This window comes from Microcaecilia unicolor, chromosome 2 (genome assembly GCF_901765095.1).
Source record: "Microcaecilia unicolor chromosome 2, aMicUni1.1, whole genome shotgun sequence".
Lineage (NCBI taxonomy): Eukaryota > Metazoa > Chordata > Amphibia > Gymnophiona > Siphonopidae > Microcaecilia > Microcaecilia unicolor.
In genome coordinates, this window is record NC_044032.1 from 527,083,747 (window position 1) to 527,105,083 (window position 21,337).

A 21,337-nucleotide genomic window follows, 5' to 3' on the forward strand; every position below is an offset into this window, starting at 1 on the left:
TAATGCCGTTATATCGCTCCATGGTGCGACCGCACCTGGAGTATTGTGTTCAGTTCTGGTCGCCTCATCTCAAAAAAGATATAAAGGAATTGGAGAAGGTGCAGAGAAGGGCGACGAAAATGATAAAAGGAATGGGACGACTACCTTATGAGGAGAGGTTAAGATGGCTAGGACTCTTTAGCCTGGAGAAAAGGCGGCTGAGGGGTGATATGATAGAGGTCTACACAATAATGAGTGGGGTAGAGCGGACAGATGTGAAGCGTTTGTTTACGCTTTCTAACAATAATAGAACTAGGGGACACAAGATGAAATTAGAATGTGGTAGGTTTAAAACAAATTGGAGAAAGTTTTTCTTTACTCAGCGTGTAGTTAGACTCTGGAACTCATTGCTGGAGAAGGTAGTGATGGCAGCTGGCCTTGCTGAGTTTAAAGGGGGTCTGGACAGATTCCTGAAGGAAAAGTCCATTGATCATTATTAAATTTTGGGTTTTTGCCAGGTTCTTGGGGCCTGGATTGGCCGCTGTCGGAGACAGAGTGCTGGGCTTGATGGACCTTTGGTCTTTCCCAGTGTGGCAGTGCTTATGTACTTATGTACTTATGTACCATGCTTGCTTTTGTCCCTATACTTTTCCAGTTCTCCTTCTCCTTCCCATCATCACCTTCCCCTTTCCTCGCATTCTCTCTTTTGTTTCTCTACCACTTTCTTTTTCTCGAAAACAGGCAAATGCCCCCCACATGCCCTTTCCTCCTTAAAACATTGTGGGTCACAGTGTTCACAGTGAAAAGTCATTTTATTTATTTTGCTACCTAAGTAGCCAGAGGTAGACAGGCATGACAAGTGCTCCCCTGGCAGTGCTTCACTCAAATTGAGTCTCTTCAAGGGGTCTCTCAGATTTGCTTGTGCTCTACTTCCTCTCTTATCAGCAAAGGGCTTCTTTTTTTCACATAGCACTAGGGCAGTTCATAGTCCATCTTCCCTGAAGTAGCAGTTTTTCAGTCCTGTGTTCTTTTTCCTCTTCTTTTCTGCTGCACACTCCTGGTCTGTTCTTTAACTTTTTTTCCCTCTCTACCTTCCTCCTTTCCTCTTTTCTTTGCCCACGCCTTTCCCATTTTCTGCTTCTACTGTCCCTCTTTTTTTCTTCTCTTAGATACTCTCACCTCACACTTTCCATTAATCATAGGTGCTTATGCTGTTTTAGTTTTAGTGAATCAAGCCCTGGGATCCGTACAATAAAAGGTAATGTGCATGCTAAGGCCACTTATTGTGGTAAGACCTTAACATATTAGGACAGTTTGCTCAAGCCATTAGCAATTTTGTGCTAAACTTAACTCACCATTTCATATAAATGAGAGAATGTCATATGCAAATCAGACCTTACAGAATGCATGAGAAATAGCATGACATGCCCTCAATGCTTCCTATTTTCCATATGAACAAAACAATCCAATATAATTACTATCTGGAAAAAAATTACATAATATTGTATGTGAAGATGTAACCCTCAGACTTTGAATTCACCCAAAGCACTCACCTTTTATGTCTGAGGGCTTCAAAGGTGTCTCATGTGATTTCTTTCAGCGGGTCCTTCTAAATATATAAAACACTGTCACCAAAATAATGTGGAAATATCAAGTACTCGGTGTCATAGTGACTCAACATACAATTTTTTTAAGATCCATCTTTTACTTATGTGTTTTAAGTCTCCAACATCAAAAGTTTCACTTTCTCAAGTACATTTCAGGTTGATCAGCCAAATTTCATGTGGCCGATTGGGTCTTCCACTAAAATCAATCACCTACGGGCACAGTGAGGAGTTAAAAATATAACACCTTTTTTACCAGATTGTATAAAAAAGCTTTTCATTATATTTGGAGGAGGTTACCCCCTGAGAATCTGCAGGTTCATTATGTATCAACATAAAGCTTAAGCTATATTTTCAGACTGCTCAGTTGCGTATTCTGATGGAGTGGCTTTCTCAGACATCAAAAGTTTGGGTATGCCTTGAGCAGGCATGGGTGGGTGATACTGCTTTGGGTGGTGGTTTGACTCCCAAAGAGAGATCTTTCCATATTATCCAAACATGTTCCACCAAGCCTTGGATTCCCTTGCTGTAGGATAGGTTTTTCCCATATTGGTGGTACTTTTTGCAAATGGCCATATGCTATACCCCTGGGTTTTATCCAGGAAAACAGGATCTTATTTATGGGAGATGGGAGTGGCAGGATCTTTGGACTCTAGGTCAGATATGGGAAGAGGGGGGGGGGGATTTTTACCCTTCTCAGAATTGCAAGAGGAATATGGGATCACTACCACTCAGCACTTTCAATATTGGCATTTATGAAATTTTGTAGCCCAAAAGGTGTGGGAGGAACTGGGCCTCACTGAAACTCACCATTAAAAGCCAAAAACGGGTGGTGGAACTAAGGGTAATATTACTCAATTGTATAAAGCCTTGATACATGCGACTACTGTCAGGATTGCTGGAAGTCAAAATTATTGCTGGACATACTTATATTACTATGAAACCAGCTTGACATAATATTAAACCAGCTTCTGACCTCTGAGAACTTCCCCCCTCCCCTTCAGGAATCAGAGGATGAAATGGACCAAATGGCCTAAATAGCCCTTTTGTTTCTCAATTGCTCCTGATTAACATACCTTTTGACCAGAGCTCTAAGAACAAAGGAGGCCAGGCATAGAGGCTCCATGACTAGTGACTTCAAAAAGGACAACCTGTGAAATTGCTCACCTCTCCTGGCTTCAAAGAAAGCAAACGGAGTGTTGGCTAGGAAGAAAGATAAGTTTTGATCTCTTTCTGTTCTTGGGGTATAAAAGCAGAGCACATGCTCAAGGCACTGCTCTCTGCCCAGGGCACTGCTCTCTGCCCAGGGGCACTTCTTGTTCTGTCTCTCGGCAGCAGAGCACAGGCCTTTGTTCCTTCTTTTTCTTTCTCTGCACACCTCCATCTTTAGCCACCAGAGCACCTGGCTCTGCTTCCCCCATTCTCAGACAGCCCTATTCCAAGGCTTCTCTCTTCCTCTGAACCAACACCTTATCCTTTCTTTCCCGTACTCTAAACACACACCCAGATACAGTCTTGTACCCTTTTACCTGTACCAAGTGCTGTAAGCCTATATATATATATATATATATATATATATATATATATATATATATATATATATATATATATATATATATATATATATATATAATATACTTTTTATATATCTAAACCCGTGTGCACTGTGTATTCTTTGAGAACCCACTGCCTCTGCGAACTGGACCTGGGACCAACCCTAGACAATGATTGCTGACAACTACCCCAATCATTAATTATCTAAACAAATGGAAAAACGATCTGGGAAGCCAGTATGAAATTCGCCAGTGGGACATCACTTTCAAATGTTTGTTAATGGTCTCAATTGCTAGTAGATTTGTGGAAAATAGTTCTAAAATTTTATATCAATGGTACTATACTCCTCATCGCTTTACTCAGATATTTAAGTCTGGCACTGGTAGGTGTTGGTGGAATTGTGACCTGAGGGATGATATGTATCATATCTTTTGGGCCTGTCCAGTGGTACAACCATTTTGGCACGGTATTTTGCAGATCCTGTAGCAGGTTATTTATATAACATATCCAGCTAAAGTGGAATGCTGTTTGCTTAATTTTTAAGGAGTCACGGACCAAGAAAGGGATCTAGGTGTCGTCGTTGATGATAAGTTGAAACCTTCTACTCAGTGTGCTGCTGCGGCTAAGAAAGCAAATAGAATGTTCGGTATTATTAGGAAAGGAATGGAAAACAAAAATGAGGATGTTATAATGCCTTTGTATCGCTCCATGGTGTGACCGTACCTCGAGTATTGTGTTCAATTCTGGTTGCCGCATCTCAAAAAAGATATAGTGGAATTAGAAGAGGTGCAGAGAAGGGCGACGAAAATGATAAAGGGGATGGGACAACTTCCTTTTGAGGAAAGGCTGAAGTGGCTAGGGCTCTTCAGCTTGGAGAAATGGCAGCTGAGGGGAGATATGATAGAGGTCTATAAAATAATGAGTGGAGTTGAACGGGTAGATGTGAAGCGTCTGTTCACGCTTTCCAAAAATACTAGGACTAGGAGGAATGCGATGAAGCTACAATGTGGTAAATTTAAAATAATTCGGAGAAAATGTTTCTTCACTCAATGTGTAATTAAACTCTGGAATTCATTGCCAGATAATTTGGTAAAGGCAGTTAGCTTAGCGGAGTTTTAAAAAGGTTTGGACGGCTTCCTAAAGGCAAAATCCATAGACCGTTATTAAATGGACTTGTGGAAAATCCACTATTTCTGGGATAAGCAGTATAAAATGTTTTGTACATTTTTGGGATCCTGCCGGGTATTTGTGACCTGGATTGGCCACTGTTGGAAACAGGATGCTGGGCTCGATGGACCTTTGGTCTTTCCCAGTATGGTAATACTTATGTACTTATGTACTTAAGCCATTTGGGGTGAAACAGGAATATAACAAAATAGCCACCAGCTTCTTTACTGCCAATAAAATTACATTGGTGACAGCATGGAAATGATTCAGTGTGCCTACTGTGGACATGTTGCTTCATAAAATGGAACACATCCATTAGATGGCTAAACTGATGTCCATCCAGAATGGTCATGTAGTTTAAGATATGGGACATTTATCAATAATGGAGAACATTTACAACAGAACTGATTGCCAAGAAACATTGATACTTCACTTGATAGTGGCTTTTTATGAGGTGCCTAGGGTTCCAGTGGCAGCATAGAGAATTGTGGATTTGTTACTTTTAGCTGTATGACGGAGGAGGGTGGGGGAGGGAGAGTAGACTGGGTTTTGTTGTGGGGAACACTGGCTGTATTATTCTGTCGTCATATGACACTTTTGTTGTTTCAAGTAAGTTTCTAATAAAGAACATTTGAAAACAAAATATATATAATGCCTGTCTCCGATCAAGTTTTACATTTTTTCTGTACACACTAAGACCAGAAAGAACTGTCCCTTCACTTTCAGCTGATTAGCACAGGGGATTTTCTCTCCTCCAAATCACAGTGCAAAGAAAGAGGTCCTTCCTGATGCCTTCCTGGATGCAACGTTTCTCCCCCAGCACATACAGCATCCTACACATGGCTGGCACAACCCAGTAAGCACGGTAAGCATGGCAGGGGGCACTGATCCCTGAAGGATGCTCCACAAGCCATGCTTACTTGCATCTCCCAGTTCCAGCCTTAGTCCTCTTCTGAGCTGCTAGTTCGAGCGCCAACCAGTCGCCACCTGTCCACCCTCAGCTCCCACGACAGTCCCCTTCTTGCTTCTGCTGCCCTCCCCCCCCCCCCCCCCCCACATGCATTTTTAAAATCTTTGAACTGGCAGCATCAGGGAAGGAAGCAAGCTGCCTCTGGTCTTCCCTCAATGTCCCACCCTCGCAGAAAGAGGACATTACATCATAGGAGGCTTGGACACAGTGAGGGAAAGCCAGCCTGCTTCCTTCACAGACTCTGCCGATTCAAAGATTTAAAAAAATGCATGCGGGGGGGGGGGGGTGTAGCAGAAGTGATAAGGGGGCTGTCACAGGAGCTGAGGGCAAACAGGTAGGGACTGGGGGCTGCAGCTGGGGCTGGGGCTTGAACTAGCAGCTAAAATTGGGGCAAGAGGTGGAAATTGAGGGTTGAAAATGGGGGCAGGTGGAAGAATAGGGCTGAAAAGGGAGGCTTTAATGCATGCCATGTGGGAGAAGGGGGCTGGAACTGAAACTGGGAACTGTAAAGGAGGGTATGTAGGATAAGAGGGCTAAGACTTGAACTGGGGGCTGGAAAGGGAGCAAGGGGAGAATGGGGATGGGGCTGGAGCTGAAACTGGGGACTGGTGGGGTAATGGGGCTGGAACTGGGGGCTGAAAAGAGGGGAAGGTGTGGTAATGGAGCTGGAACTGGGGGCTGAAGAGAGGGGCTGGTGGAAGAAGCAGGCTGGAGCTGGAACTGTGGCAGGTGGGATAATGGGCCTGAAAAGAGGAGAGAGAGAAAAGGTGCTGGGGGGGGGGGGGGTATTGGCTGGGAGGAGAAAAGAAGGAGAGAGGAGATGCTGGATGGGTAAGGGGCACCAACTAATAAGCTGCAGGGGGTGCCAGAAACCCTAGCACTGGCCGTGATCCTACACTCATCCCAACTGGCTTGTTCCTCATCCTCAATACATCAATCAAAGACACCTTTTTCTTTTAAGGCATTGCTATGCAGTGCATCGGACCGCCCTCCCCTTTCCAAATAGCAGGTAGTGAAACTTTTGGACCCAAGTCTTACCTGTCTAGGTTGGCAGAATCTTCTTGGACAGGATTTCAGAGCCCTCTTTCCTGAACTACGGTTCCTGCTGAATGAGGTTGTTAGAAGATGGTCCCTAGGGGAGGGTCAGATAGTTTCATTTCAAGTCACAAGTGCCTATATGTTTATAGAAGAAAGTCTGATTGTAGCATATGGTATTTAAGGGCCCTTTTACTAAAGCTTAGTGTGCATTAACCACAGGATTCTATATATCATGCTGAGATTTCTGAGCAAAAATTGAAACGTATTCCATAACAATGTGCATAAGCTAATTGGTTAACAAGCTAATCAGCGTTGATAATTGGATGTTAACAACCAATTATCAGGACTAATTGGTATTAATTAGAATTTACATGCAGAACTGTCTAAGCGTATTCTTTAATGTGGCACATGTAAATTCTAAGTTGCGTAGTTGAAAAGTAGGCTTTGCCATGGGCGTAGCATGGGCGGGTCATGGCATTTCTAAAATCTATGTGCATTGTTATAGAATATACCTGATCTATGCATAATTTAGGCATCAGAATTTGCACCAAGATTTACTTGGCGTAACTGTCAGCAACTAAATTTAATTGCGCACAGCAGCACTCAGCATATTCTATATACAGCATGAAAACGCGGGCCAATTCTATACAGTATGCCTAAATTAAGGTGTACTTTATAAAATACGTTTAGGCAAATTTCATTTTGGCGCCAAATGTTTAGTCGTAATATATAGAATCTAGTCTTAAGTGCCATGTGGCCCATAGGTATAAAATAAGATATGTAACATTGAATATAGACTAATGTATGTTAGTAAATGCTAAATTTTAGTAAAAGGGCCCCTTATTCTGTAAAAGTAAATGAACTCAAAAAGAACTCAGCACTTCTATTAGTCTGAATCATGAACATCTTCATTGTATCATGTGCTGCCTAACTCATCTGTCATTATATGAAAACAAGCAATCCAGAATGTATCCTAAATAATGATGGCAATAATAAGTTAAACTTACTTGTAAAGAAATAAGTGAGAGCCAACCTGAGAAACAATGCAGCTCAGAGCAGGAAGGCTGGCAAACCTGTTCCTAACCACTGATAGAAATCTCACAGGGTCTTGAAAGGACAAGAGTTAATTTACTTTTACTGACAGCAGAATTCAATAACGGCACAATTGCATTTCTCTGTCATAGTTCAGATCAGCAGAAATGGAAATAATACACAGTGGCTACCACTTACATGTAAGAGGAAGCAGTGCCCATCAGACATTTGAAAGCTGAGAGACATGAGGTTAAGGTACAGTAAGGTATCAGTGGAGTATTTAAGAAATAAAAGAAAGAACTGAAAAGAGAGGGTGGAGGTAGCAGCAGTCACGCAGTCAAACTTTCACAGATAATGTAATCCTTTGTAGGGTCTGGAGACGTATTTTTAAGCACTCTACTGCTTCAGAAGAGAAACAGAATGAAGAGATCCCATGCTGAAAACTCTTCAAGACAGTCAAGTTTAATCATGTCTTAAGGCACAAAGAAGCATCTTGCTTTTTTAGTTGACGTAAAGATTTCTTCTGATCCTTTAGGTTGCAGTATTGATTCTGGCTTTGTACTGCAAACATTAAAGTCCCAGGTCAATACTCTTAATACTGACCTAAAAAGAAAAGCCAATATATGCTTACTAGTTGCTAAATAAGACAATTGGTTTGCTGATATTCACGTTTTTAATGTAATCAGAAAATATTTTAGTAAAATATACTGTAAAATATAAATAGGAAAGGTGTTGGAGGAAGAGGTTTACATAAAATGAAACCACATGAAAGGGTATGTTCAAAATGTGTTGTCTTAGACCTTGATATTAAGTGTTTCCCCCCCCCCCCCCCCACAGAAACATTGACAACAAACCAAGATAGATTCATGTTTTTTTGTGTGTTAATATAATTTTATTGACACCACAAGAATGTTTAGATACTATTTCAAATTAGTGAACCTAACATTTTATTGGCAGAGACAAATGTTTGGAAATGCACTTCCATGCCATAGTTGAATACATGGCACCTAGCTGTGGAGAACACTATCAGGTTCTTTGTTTTGTTTAATTATGAGTTTGAATGGTTTACTTAAGTGACAGAACTTAGAACGATAATTACTATACTTTTAAGAAGAAAATGAAGAACTGTTTAATTTGTAAGGCTTTGGAACCTTGATTGTTGCTGCAAACAGATGTTCATTAGAACAACTGGGTATTTTTAGACAAGATTGTACTTTTTTTTATTGTGACTGTGATTGTTTTGTTTTATTTTAGTTTTTTAATTGTATGTTTACTGTAATGCACCTAGAACGGTGGATAGTTTATGAGCTAAAAAAAATATTAAGGGCCCTGTTTACTACGGTGTGCTAGCATTTTTAGAGCGTGCACAAAATTAGCGTGCATTAATTGTGTAGGCACCTATAGGAATATTGTGGGTGCCTACACAGCACGTGCTAAAAGCACTAATGTGCCTCTAGTGCGGCTTAGTAAACAGGGCCCTAAGTGAGTAAGTGGGATACAAATAAATAAGGGGAAGGCTGTTGTATTAAGCTGTGATACAGCAATAACTCTGTTATTTGTCCCTTAAAACATATTAAAGGGCTGCAACGCAGATTTCAGTGCCATAACACATCATTATTTAGGTTACCACATGGTATATAGTAATGAGATACAGAGCATGCAAACACATGCAAATCACTTCATTACTGTGGGGCCCCTTGTACTACAGCTTAGCGCAAGCTTAGCACATGTTAATGGACATTAGCATGCGCTAAGTGCTAAGGAACCCATTACACACCTATGGGCTTCTTAGAATTTTGCATGTGCTGATTCTGTTAGCACATGCTAAAAGGGCCCCAATGGAATTTTCATAATGTGACCTGGGGCTTGATAAAATTAAGACAATAGTAAATGAGTGAAAGAGAGTATTGATTATGCAGTTCAAGTTGTCATGTGTATCTGACTTGGTGGATCATGACATTATGCTATAATTGTTGGATTGTGTAGGAATACTGGTGACATTCTGAATTAGTTCAGGGGTTTCCTATGGACTACTACTACTACTTAGCATTTCTATAGCGCTGCCAGGAGGACCTATAGGGTTAGAATGAATAACACCATTTCATATTGCAGGAACAATTCCTGTGGAGTACCGCAGTATCCCCCACTATCCCTGATACTGTTTAATGTATTGTTGTATTCGCTAGGGGCCACTTTAGAAAAGGAAGGTTTTCAAATCTTCATATATGTGGCTGGCATTAGTCATGATTCCAATTCCTTTTTCTATTGAAACATCTAAAAGTATAATACAAGACTGAATTACTCTAACAGAAAATTGGAAGTTACATATATTTTGTATGTGATATTTGTATTCCACTCTGAATAAGAGCAGTTTATAAATGATAATAAATGAAATGAAATCATCAGTTAAAATTAAAAAGGAAAAAACAACATTTTTTATTAATAGGTGGTCAGTCTAGTCTGAAGAATGAAGATTCAATTAGGATTAGAGATGTATATTTTAAACTTTCATCTGAGATAAGACTTTTGGCGATACTGATTGATCAATTTTTATCATTATCACCACAAATAATTTTTTTGGTTAGAAAAACTTTTTTTTAATCTGGAAATTACATCATATATGTATGTTTTTTTTTTTTTTTAGGATAAATGAATTTCATTTGTTTCTTCAGGCCCCGTTACTTTTTCAAATCAATTATTGCAATGCTATCTTATTAGGAGTGGCCTAATGGTTAGGGTGGGGGACTTTGGTCCTAAGGAAGTGAATTCAATTCCCGGCACAGGCAGCTCCTTGTGACTCTGGGCAAGTCACTTAACCCTCCATTGCCCGCCGCATTGAGCCTGCCATGAGTGTGAAAGCGCGGGGTACAAATATAACAAAAATAAATACTGAAGAAAAGTCAGTTGTTTCAAAATATGGCAATTCAATTCATTTTTTTCATTACCTAGAACTGAACGAATATCCCCCTTTTTAATCCAATTATACTGACTTCCTGTTGAGGCTAGAATCATGCTTAAATTGTATTGTTTCTCCATAAAATAGTACAAGAAAAGGCTGCTCTGTATATATGTAATTTACCTTGTTTCTTGGAGGCAAACATGAAGCATTTGTTACAAGGAACTACAATTTTTTCAGTTCTGACTTAAGGGAAAGAAAGCTAAAAAAAAGTTATTTGATTCTTCATTTGCTTACCAGGTTGCAAATGCATGGAAAGCTTTACAGGGTTCAACTTCAATTAATATCCAATTAAATGCTTTGTAGAAAATCAATCAAAGTTATTTTATTTCAAAAATATATACTTTATAATGGGCATTGAAGGAGAAGGTATTGATAATAATTATGGTCTGTAGATCCTAGAAGACTGTTCTAGTTTCTCTTGATTGTAAGCTGCACAAAACTTTTATTGATTGTTGTGGAATATAAGAACTACTTTGTTATGTTATGTTAACACTGCAATCCATGCTAGACCCAGAAAAATCACTCCAGCAGAAAGCTGGGGTTATTTTATCCTCCTGGGAGCATCAGGCCACAAAGCTGCAGCCCAGTGCTTCCAGGCTGCATCTTAAAGTGGTATGCATATCAATCACAAAGTGTTCCCCTGCCCCCAGGCCTACCTTAAAAAAATCCTTGGATGGACAGGAGAACCCCCCCCCCCCTGCCCTTGCAAGCATCAGGTTCAAAATTGCACCGATGACCTCTAGAGGTACTATTGCTATGGTTTATATTTCTATATATACCCTTCTTTGCCTCTATATGGAAACATGAACCCTAGTGGTAATACTGCAAGACTCCTGCTAGGAGTGGTCAACATCATTTTGAATCAGTTGCCAGAAAGGATAGGAGCAACTGGGGATCATTCCTGCTTCATCCCACTAGGGACCAGACATATTTTAAGGTAGACCTGGGAGGCCTTTAGGAGGGTTGAGGGGCCTAGCGGGTGAGGATTTCAAGACTTGGAGGGATCTTCGAGTGAAGAGAGGCTTCAAAGAGGTGAACTCAACTTGAGCGGGGGGAGGACTATTAAGCATGGAGTACAGGGACATCTTACAATCAACATATGTAGCCCCTTTAAGATGAGGCTTGGAGCATCAGGCCATGATTATACAGTATGATGCTCCTGGGACAGTGTTTTAAGTTCAAGGATAATAAATCATCCTTTTGTTATTACAGGAAAAAAATGTCTTATACTTTATTTTCATGAACCTAGATTTAAATGCCAAGAGATTAAACATAAAATTTAACAATGTTTATTCACGCCTTCCAAAAATGTAGCAGATTGGTGAGGCAAGATTTCCCACTGCTGAATTTATATTGACTCTGTCCCATTAAATCTTGTTTGTCTATGCATTCAGTAACTTTTTTTCTTAATAATAGTTTCTACCATTTGTCCCAGTACTGATGTCAGTCTTACCAGTCTGATATTTCCCAAATCACCCCTGGAATCCATTTTAAAAATTGTCATTACATTGGCCACCTTCCACCTTCCAATCTTCAGATAGCATGGACAATTTTATTGGTAGGTTGCAGATTACGTATACAAGATCAGCAATTTCATTTCATTTCTCCCCCCCCCCCCCCCCAATGTTTCAATTCCCTTAAAATCAATCACTTCCATCACTTTTCCTGTCTCACTATCTCACTTATTTTTGAGTGGAAGACTGGGCAACTAAATGGCAGATGAAATTTAATGTGGACAATTTGAAAAGTGATGCACATTGGGAAGAATAACCCAAATTATGACTACAAAGTGTTAGATTCTACATTATGAGTTACTACCCATGAAAAAGATCTAGGTGTTATTGTAAACAATATATTTAGGGGGGCACTCTATAAATGGCACTCAAAATTTGGCACAGAAAAAAATTGGCTTTAAGCATGATTTATAGAATCACACTTACTGCCAGATTCTATATAGTGCGCCTAGAGATCCATGTGGAAATCATGGCGTATTCTGTAACTAAGGGGTCCTTTTACAAAGTCGCGGGAGGGCTAACATGCGGGTAGCATGCATCAAATCAGCATTACCGCCAGGGTAGCACGTGCACCCAGCGGTAATTCTGAGTTTTCCGTGCGCTGAATCCTGCGATAGAAAATATTTTTCTATTTTCTACCGCAGGGACATTCCAGGTGGTAATCAACAGTGCAGCTACATTGGTGCATGCTACATGGATATCACACTGGTAGTGTGTGAGCCCTTACTGCTAGGACAATGGCTGGTGGTCAGGGCTCAGGCCATAAATAGGCGCGCGCTATTTTTAATTTTTGTGCATGCCCATTTCCCGACCCATTAAAAAATGGCCTTTTTCCCAGCCATGGTAAAAAGTGGCACAGTATACTCCAAAAATACATACCTACACTACCACAGGCCACTTTTTACTGTGGCTTTGTAAAAGGACCCCTAAGTACATAACTTAATTGGCTTAAGAAGCTAATCAGCGTTGATAACAGCACTTAACAAGCAGGTTTCAGATGTGGCAATGGGGGCTACATTTGCCCCTTCAGTAGTGAACCTATTTATGCAGGAGTTTGAGTCCAAATGGATCTTTCACAACCAGTTTGGGGGTTCCATAGCTCTGTGGGTATGCTTTATAGATGAGGTGTTTGTACTATGGACTGGAATGGAGGAAAAACTGCTGGAATTTTTTAACTGGCTGAACACGTGTTACTCTAAGATACAATTCACGCTAAATTACCATCCTATCCAAATATCATTCCTGGATATATTGATTGTGAAACAGAATGATGTTCTGATGACTTCTGTGTTTAAAAAAGAGACAGATCGGAACACATTTCTCCATTTTTCAAGTGACCGTTCACTTTCTCTTAAATGCAGCCTCCACTATTCCCAATTTCTCAGATTCCATCATATCTGTACTGACTTATATGATTTCAAACAGGAATCCAAAGCATTCAAAACACGCCTTTTGAAGCGGGGTTATCCCCAACAGGTCATTCAAAAGGCTTATATAAGAGCACAGTTTTCAAACGGATTTACTGTTTGCTCCCAAACCAAGAAATCAGGAAAAAGAGGATTCTATGACCTGCATTCTCAGGTATACCCCGGGCATTGACAAGGTTTCCAGAATTATTCACAAGCATTGGAATATTCTGAACATGTCACCTGCTTTTTCTCAGAAATACTTACGTTTTGCCTTTACCAGGAATTCTAATCTCAAAGAATTGGTAAGCCCGACTGACATTTCTAAGACTACCCAGAAAATGACACTCTAAGGCAACCATACAAGATGCTCACAATCAGGCTTATTTTGAAAAGTGATCGCCGACCATTTCCCGACATAAATTGGGAGAAGGCTGGCGATCTCTCAAAAGTGGCGAAATCGGTATAATTGAAAGCGTCTTTTTGACAGCATCGCCGCTTTCCCGTCGCCTCGCCGGCAAAAGTTCAAGGGGGCGTGTTGGCGGTGTAGTGAAGGCGGGACATGGGCGGGCATGAGCGTGGCTACCAGATGGCCAGCTTTCGTGGATAATGGAAAAAAAAGCGTCGTTAAGCAGTATTTTTCCAGGTTTCGTTGGTCCTTTTATTTTCACGACCAAGCCTCAAAAAGGTGCCCCAACTGACCAAATGACCACCAGAGCGAATGGGGGATGACCTCCCCGTACTCCCCCAGTGGTCACCAACCCCCTCCCACACTAAAAAAAATACAAATCAAAACCTTTTTTTACCAGCCTGTATGCCAGCCTCAAATGTCATACTCAGCTCCCTGACAGCAGTATCCAGGTCCTTGGAGCAGTTTTTAATGGGTGCAGTGCACTTCAGGCAGGCAGACCCAGGTCCACCCCCCCTACCTGTTACACTTGTGGTGGTAAATGTTAAGCCCTCCAACCCCCCCCCCAAAACCCACTCTACCCACATGTAGGTGCCCCCCTTCACCCATAAGGGCTATGGCAATGGTGTAGAGTTGTGGGGAGTGGGTTTGGGGGGGTTTGGGGGTCTCATCACCCAAGGTAAGGGAGCTATGCACTTGGGAGCTTTTTTGGTATTAAAAAAATTTTAGAAATGCCCCCTAGGATGCGAGGTTGGTGTCCTGGCATGTGAGGGGGACCAGTGCACTACAAATGCTGGCTCCTCCCATGACCAAATGCCTTGGATTTCGCTGGGTTTGAGATGGCCGGCATTTTTTTCCATTATCGCTGAAAAACAAAACCGGCGATCTCAAACCCGGCAAACTCTGGCTTTTGGCCGGGCTAAACCATATTATCGAAAAAAAAAAAGATGGCCAGCCATCTTTTTCGATAATATGGTTCTGGCCAGCTGTTGCGCCTCCACCAAAATACATCGCCAGCGATATATTTTGACGGCGACGTTCGATTATGCCCCTCCATGTTTCTTATGTCAAAAAACACTGGAAATAAAAGATTTTTTTGTTCACCCTGAGACACAAAAGAAGTTTTTTCTGAGATTTAATACCACATGTTCATCTGACCATGTGGTATATTGGATTATCTGCCCGTGTCCTAAGATCTACGTGGACGAGACCACTGCCCTTTACGCAAACGCCTGTCTGAACACAAAAGCTGTATGAAGAGATCCAGATTGGAAGCGCCGATTGTGACACACTGTCTTGAGATGGGACATGACTTTTCCTCCCTCCAGGTTTGCGCAATTGATCAGGTTCCAGCCAATACTCCTGTTAGACTCAAGAAGTTACTCCAGAGGGAACGATTCTGGATCTTTACATTGAACACAGAAGAACCCCATGGCTTGAATTTGCGACTGGAGTGGAGGCCCTTTTTTTGAATAGAACTATTCACAATATTACCCAAGGTTTAAGAAGGTTTTGCTTCATTTTTGTCTTATTTTTGCCTGATTTTAGAAAGTGCACAACCTTCTTGAGGAGCAGGGTGATTCCCCCCTGAGTGGGACAGGAAATGAGATTACTGATTCCCAGGATGTGACATCACTCCTTTAAGAATATAAAGGAGAGAAAAGAAGCTGCCATTTTGTGGCTTGGTGATCCCATTATACTAAGGCTAAATGTGCCCCATATCAATGGCAAGTATTTTTTCTTGAACTATTTATCTTAATCTTTGACTTGCTGGCTTGATTTTTTCACTTTTAAGGGTTTTTTTACACTTTAAATGCTTTCATGTTTAGTTCTTTATTGTTTCATTGAGAAGTTTTTTTACACGTTTTTTCAGGTCCTCTATGCCTTGAGACAGCTGATTGTGAAATGCTGGCCAAAGTCAGTGTGATGGACTGACCACTTGCACATTACCTGTTCTACTTGATAATTAAGTTAAGTAAAAATTGTTTCCATGTTTGGGGATCCACTTGAAGTCAGTTCTGTGAAGTCGGCATTTTCACACTACAGTTTTGGAGTTAGAAGGGGTTTTCTTGGTGCCCATGAAGATTAAACAGCCCGTTGATTTCTTTCCACCCACGTTGTTTTTTAACATTGTTTTTGGGTGGTTGGTTGGGCTTTCTGCTGAGGCTTTTTCCCCCTTTTCTTCAAAAGGAAATATTGAACTTTACAGCTAAAATATTCTGCAATGCACTTCACAGAACCATAGTCATATATATAGAAAACTACTTTCATGCCAATATATGAGAGAAACATTAGATGTTGTACAGTAGTGATACTCTCTCAAATCCTTTTCTCCACCACTGCCAACTCCACTGTTCCTTTTATCTTGTTGCCATATGCCTGGAATAGACTTCATGAGCCAGTATGTCAAGCTCCATCTCTGACCTTCTTCAAAATCTAGGCTAAAAGTCCTCCTTTTTGATGCCATTTTTAACTCCTAACCCCTATTCATTTGTATCCATGTTTGTTTTTCATTCTCACCTTAGTAATTGCCTTATGCTTTATTTGTCCTGTTTGTCTGTCTTGATTAGATTGTAAGTTCTGTCGAGCATGGACTGTCTCTTCATGTTCAATTGTACAGCATTGTGCATGCCTAGTAGCACTACAGAAATGATAAGTAGTAGTAAAATGATGAAATATTTTGCCACCCACCAGGCAGGACTTAACAAAGATCTGGGTAATCATAAAATTATACTGCTTTGTCACCCTCAGATTACCCATCCATCTCTCCCTGTTTCTTACCTCCCATTATGAGACTATCAATGGAATGCTTTTACATTTCATATTTATGACCTGAAGAAGAAGGTGTTACCTTCAAAAACTAATTTTAAAAAATATATTAAGTTAGTCCAACAGTAAGATCACATCCTATTTTCTTTTCTTTGTTTTCTTTTATTTCTATTACCTTTAAAAGTGAACATGGCTACCCTACCACTTTACAAATTTTAAACTATTGATATTTAGTATTTTGTTATATGTAGATAAAACAGAATACTTGTAAGAATATTTTTCAAATTATACCTAACTTATCTAAAATTAGAATTCCTAAGCATTATGGACTAAATTCTAAAAATGGCATCCAAATTTGGGTGCCAGTACTATTCTACAAATAGCACTCAGAGTTGGGTACCATTTATAGAATAGTATTTGGTGCCAGGATCTGCACCCAGTTACGAGCACGAGTATTTACATCAACTAAAACCTGGTACTTAAATTAGGCATGGATCTCCCTTATTTTAAAACACTGGGTGCAAATTCCAGGAATGCCCATTGATCTGTCCATGACGCTGCCATGGCCACACTCCTTTTCTGATCCATGTATAAAATTTATGCATGGATCCCAGCACCTAAAAAGGCACGCATACATTTAGAAGAATGCCAATTAGCTGCAATAATTGATTATTAACACCCAATTATCGGTGCTAATTGGCTCATTTGTCAATTAAATTGCATGCATAAATTGGGTGCATGCCCAAAATTGCATGCACAATTTTGAGTACCATATATTGAATTAAGATGTATTTATTTAATTTCTGAAATCAAACTTCAGGAAACTTTATATAATATTAGGATTATCTTTGAGGCATATACTTTGAATGAGAATTAATGTTTACTGGATACAATGGTACCACTGACATCATAAATTTAATACATGACAGTACAAGATATTAAGAAAGCAATATATAAAATGATGTTTTTATGTCTATTTTGGGATTTTGTTAAATATAACTTCAAATCTCAAAGCACATTTTATTTTTCATTTGTACAGTACAGTATGTGCTGCATTTCATCTAAGGTAATAGATGCAATTCTAATATTTGTAATAATAGTTAAGGGTAAGAAAAAATAGCCTAATGATCGGGATATGCAAAGTCAGAACAGTTTGAACTATAGAGGAACATCTTTAAAGTCTCCCAATTGAAATTGTACTATATCTTAATGTTGAAATAATGCAAAATTGGAATGAAAAAGTTGTATTCATTCTATCCTCTGTGAAATGCTAAGAGAGTTCTAATTGATTAAAGTTGCATTCTAAAGCAAGGTCAGATTTATTATGGTTTAATCTAAATAAAAATATATTAACAAAAGATTTTTTTTAATCAAATGAGTGCTCTACTATGTCCATTTGCTGTACTTTTAGAAAAATGTGCTGTGAGATTTGAAAATATTTGCAGAAAGAAAAGTATGCATGCAGAGGACACAGCAAAATATCTTGTTGGGTTAATTTTTAATCATCCCAGCAGGTGTTTAAAACACCAGCCACTACATTCAAGTAATCCTCATATCACCATGGATTCAGTGTCACCATCCAGAAACACAGTAGCACTGAATAAACATGGACAGTGCTCACCATTGGCAACTATACAGATAATGATGACCACTATCCATAGAGTAAACCGGTTTAATTGAGGACAGCAATTTTTTTCGGTCCTAACCTACACTGTTTAGATGTATGGATACTGGCTGAATATCACAGTTTTCTATACAGCTGGGTGAAATGTCCTTGCTCCACTCCAGCATGATGTTGGTAATTCTATAACAATGCATATATATTTAGGTGCTCAGAGAGCATCAATGTGCTCTTTATTTTATAAAGGCACGTATTTTCCTTTATAGATATACTGTGGGTGCTCTCTGGGCACTTATATAGGTACACTAACCACCTACTTCTTTTAATAGAAAACTGATAGATGATATATGTGCCTACAATATAGGTGTGAGCACTTACACAAGCCATAGAACTGGAGTAAGTGCTCACACCAAAATATCAGAGATTTACACATAACTTATAGAATGTTATAAGTTGCACATATAAAGTGAGTCCTGCCCAAGCAACCCCGCCTATATGTACACCTACCTGTAAAATATGCACTATGTAAGATAAATATCAATTCCAGAATAGTGTTTAGGTAGAATTTTGGCCTTAGGGCTAGATTCTATATACAGTGGGGGAAATAAGTATTTGATCCCTTGCTGATTTTGTAAGTTTGCCCACTGACAAAGACATGAGCAGCCCATAATTGAAGGGTAGGTTATTGGTAACAGTGAGAGATACAGTAGCATATCACAAATTAAATCCGGAAAATCACATTGTGGAAAGTATATGAATTTATTTGCATTCTGCAGAGGGAAATAAGTATTTAATCCCTCTGGCAAACAAGACCTAATACTTGGTGGCAAAACCCTTGTTGGCAAGCACAGCGGTCAGACGTCTTCTGTAGTTGATGATGAGGTTTGCACACATGTCAGGAGGAATTTTGGTCCACTCCTCTTTGCAGATCATCTCTAAATCATTAAGAGTTCTGGGCTGTCGCTTGGCAGCTCGCATCTTCAGCTCCCTCCATAAGTTTTCAATGGGATTAAGGTCTGGTGACTGGCTAGGCCACTCCATGACCCTAATGTGCTTCTTCCTGAGCCACTCCTTTGTTGCCTTGGCTGTATGTTTTGGGTCATTGTCATGCTGGAAGACCCAGCCACGACCCATTTTTAAGGCCCTGGCGGAGGGAAGGAGGTTGTCACTCTTTAACATTGCTTTTGACTCGTAACCACTTGTAACCACTCGCCTCCACCTGCCCTCCTCTCTTCCTTCCCGTTCACATTAATTGATTTGATTTGCTTACTTTATTTATTTTTTGTCTATTAGATTGTAAGCTCTTTGAGCAGGGACTGTCTTTTCTTCTATGTTTGTGCAGCGCTGCGTACGCCTTGTAGCGCTATAGAAATGCTAAATAGTAGTAGTAGTAGTAGTAGTAGTGGCAGAGGAGGGGAGTAGAGGAATAGAGATGAAGTTAGAGAGGTCGCGGTGAGATCTGTAGAGTTGGGATAATAGTTGGTGAGTAGGGCCAGGATTGGGATTGATGTCACCGGCTGAGAGTAAGAGAAGGAGTAAAAGAGAGCGGAGGAGAGTAGGAGAGGTGTGGCCATGAAGGTGTCGAAGGCGAGAGGTATTTAGGTGGAATGGGGAAGGCAAAATGGAGGGAAGAAAGAGACGGAGATTAAAAGCCAAGAGGGAGGAAGAGGGTAGGAGAGAAGGTGAGGTGATGAAGTCGATGGATGGGCAGTGAGTTCCTGTAGCGGAGAGAGGTAGGCGGTGAGGGAAAAGATTAGGAAAGGACAGGGCTATGGAGAGACTGTGAATAGGGGCCATAAACGACTGAGGTACTTTAGCAACTGGGAAGAAAATTAGATGTAAAGATAAAAATGCTCGGCGCACAGCACCTAGAGCGGAGGCCCTGAGTGGATCAGAGTGGACCTGGGTGTCACCCCGGAGAAGGCTCTAAGGATATGCAGATGAGCTGCAAGTCCTCCACAGCACCTGAAAGGCAGCCGGTGGTAGAGCTGGGCACCTCTCAGCTGAGGAAAGGCTTACCAGGGGTTAGGCCGAAGCCAGCATTCCTCCCCCTGAGGGTCGCCTGATCCTAGCCAAAAAGCACCTGGAAACTCTGTGCACTTGGAACGAGGGCCCTGGGAAGATCGGGGTGGACCTGGAGTCACCCCGGATACAGCTGTGAGAAAATGCAGAAGGGCTGCAAGTCCTCCACAGCACCTGGTGGGAGCGCTGGGCACCTAGAGTGGAGGCCCTGAGTGGATCAGAGTAGACCTGGGTGTCACCCCGGAGAAGGCTGTAAGGATATGCAGATGAGCTGCAAGTCCTCCACAGCACCTGAAAGGCAGCCGGTGGTAGAGCTGGGCACCTCTCAGCTGAGGAAAGGCTTACCAGGGGTTAGGCCGAAGCCAGCATTCCTCCCCCTGAGGGTCGCCAGCATTTTTAGTAGACTGGTCCCCCTGACATCCCAGCACAGCAATAGGGCACCCTAGGGGGCACTGCAGTGAACTTCATAAACTGCTCCCAGGTACACATCTGACCATTGCTCCCATACTTTGTCTGCTGAGCCCCCCAAAACCCACCCCAAACCCACTACCCCAACTGTACACCACTACCATAGCCCTTACGGGTGAAAGAGGCACCTATATGTGGGTACAGTGGGTTTCTGTTCAGTTTTGGAGGGCTCGCAGTTTCCTCCACAATTGTAACAAGTAGGGAGAGGTAGGAGGCTGGGTCCACATGACTGCGGTGCAATGCACCCACTACTAGACTACTCCAGAGACCTTCATGCTATTCTGATGGACCTGAGTATAACATCTGAGGGTGGTACAGAGGCTGGCAAGTAATGTTTTCATAACATTTTTAGAGGGTGGGAGGGGGTTAGTGACCACTGTGAGAATAAGGAGAGGTCATTCCTGATTCCATCCAGTGGTCATCTGGTCATTTAGGGCACCTTTTTTGTGCCTTATTCGTAATAAAAGAGGTCTAACTCAAAACATTTAGTCCTGGACATTTTTGTTTTGTTCCATTATGGCTGAAAAATGTCTGTCTTAGAAACGCCCAAGTCCCGCCCTGAACATGCCCCTGAAACTCCCCCTTGAGATTAGGACGTGCTTCTGACGTACTTCATAGAAAAACATCTTAAAATAGGTTTCAAAAATACTGATTTGGATGCTTTTTGTGAGAAAAACGTCCAAATGCAGACTTATGTCACTTTTTAGACGGTTTTCTCTTTTGAAAATGAGCCTGAAAATGAATGATATGGAAAATACAGCATGGCACCATAATATCCACGTGCATGGTATACCAGAGCCAGAGGGCAAATAAAACTGTACTGTC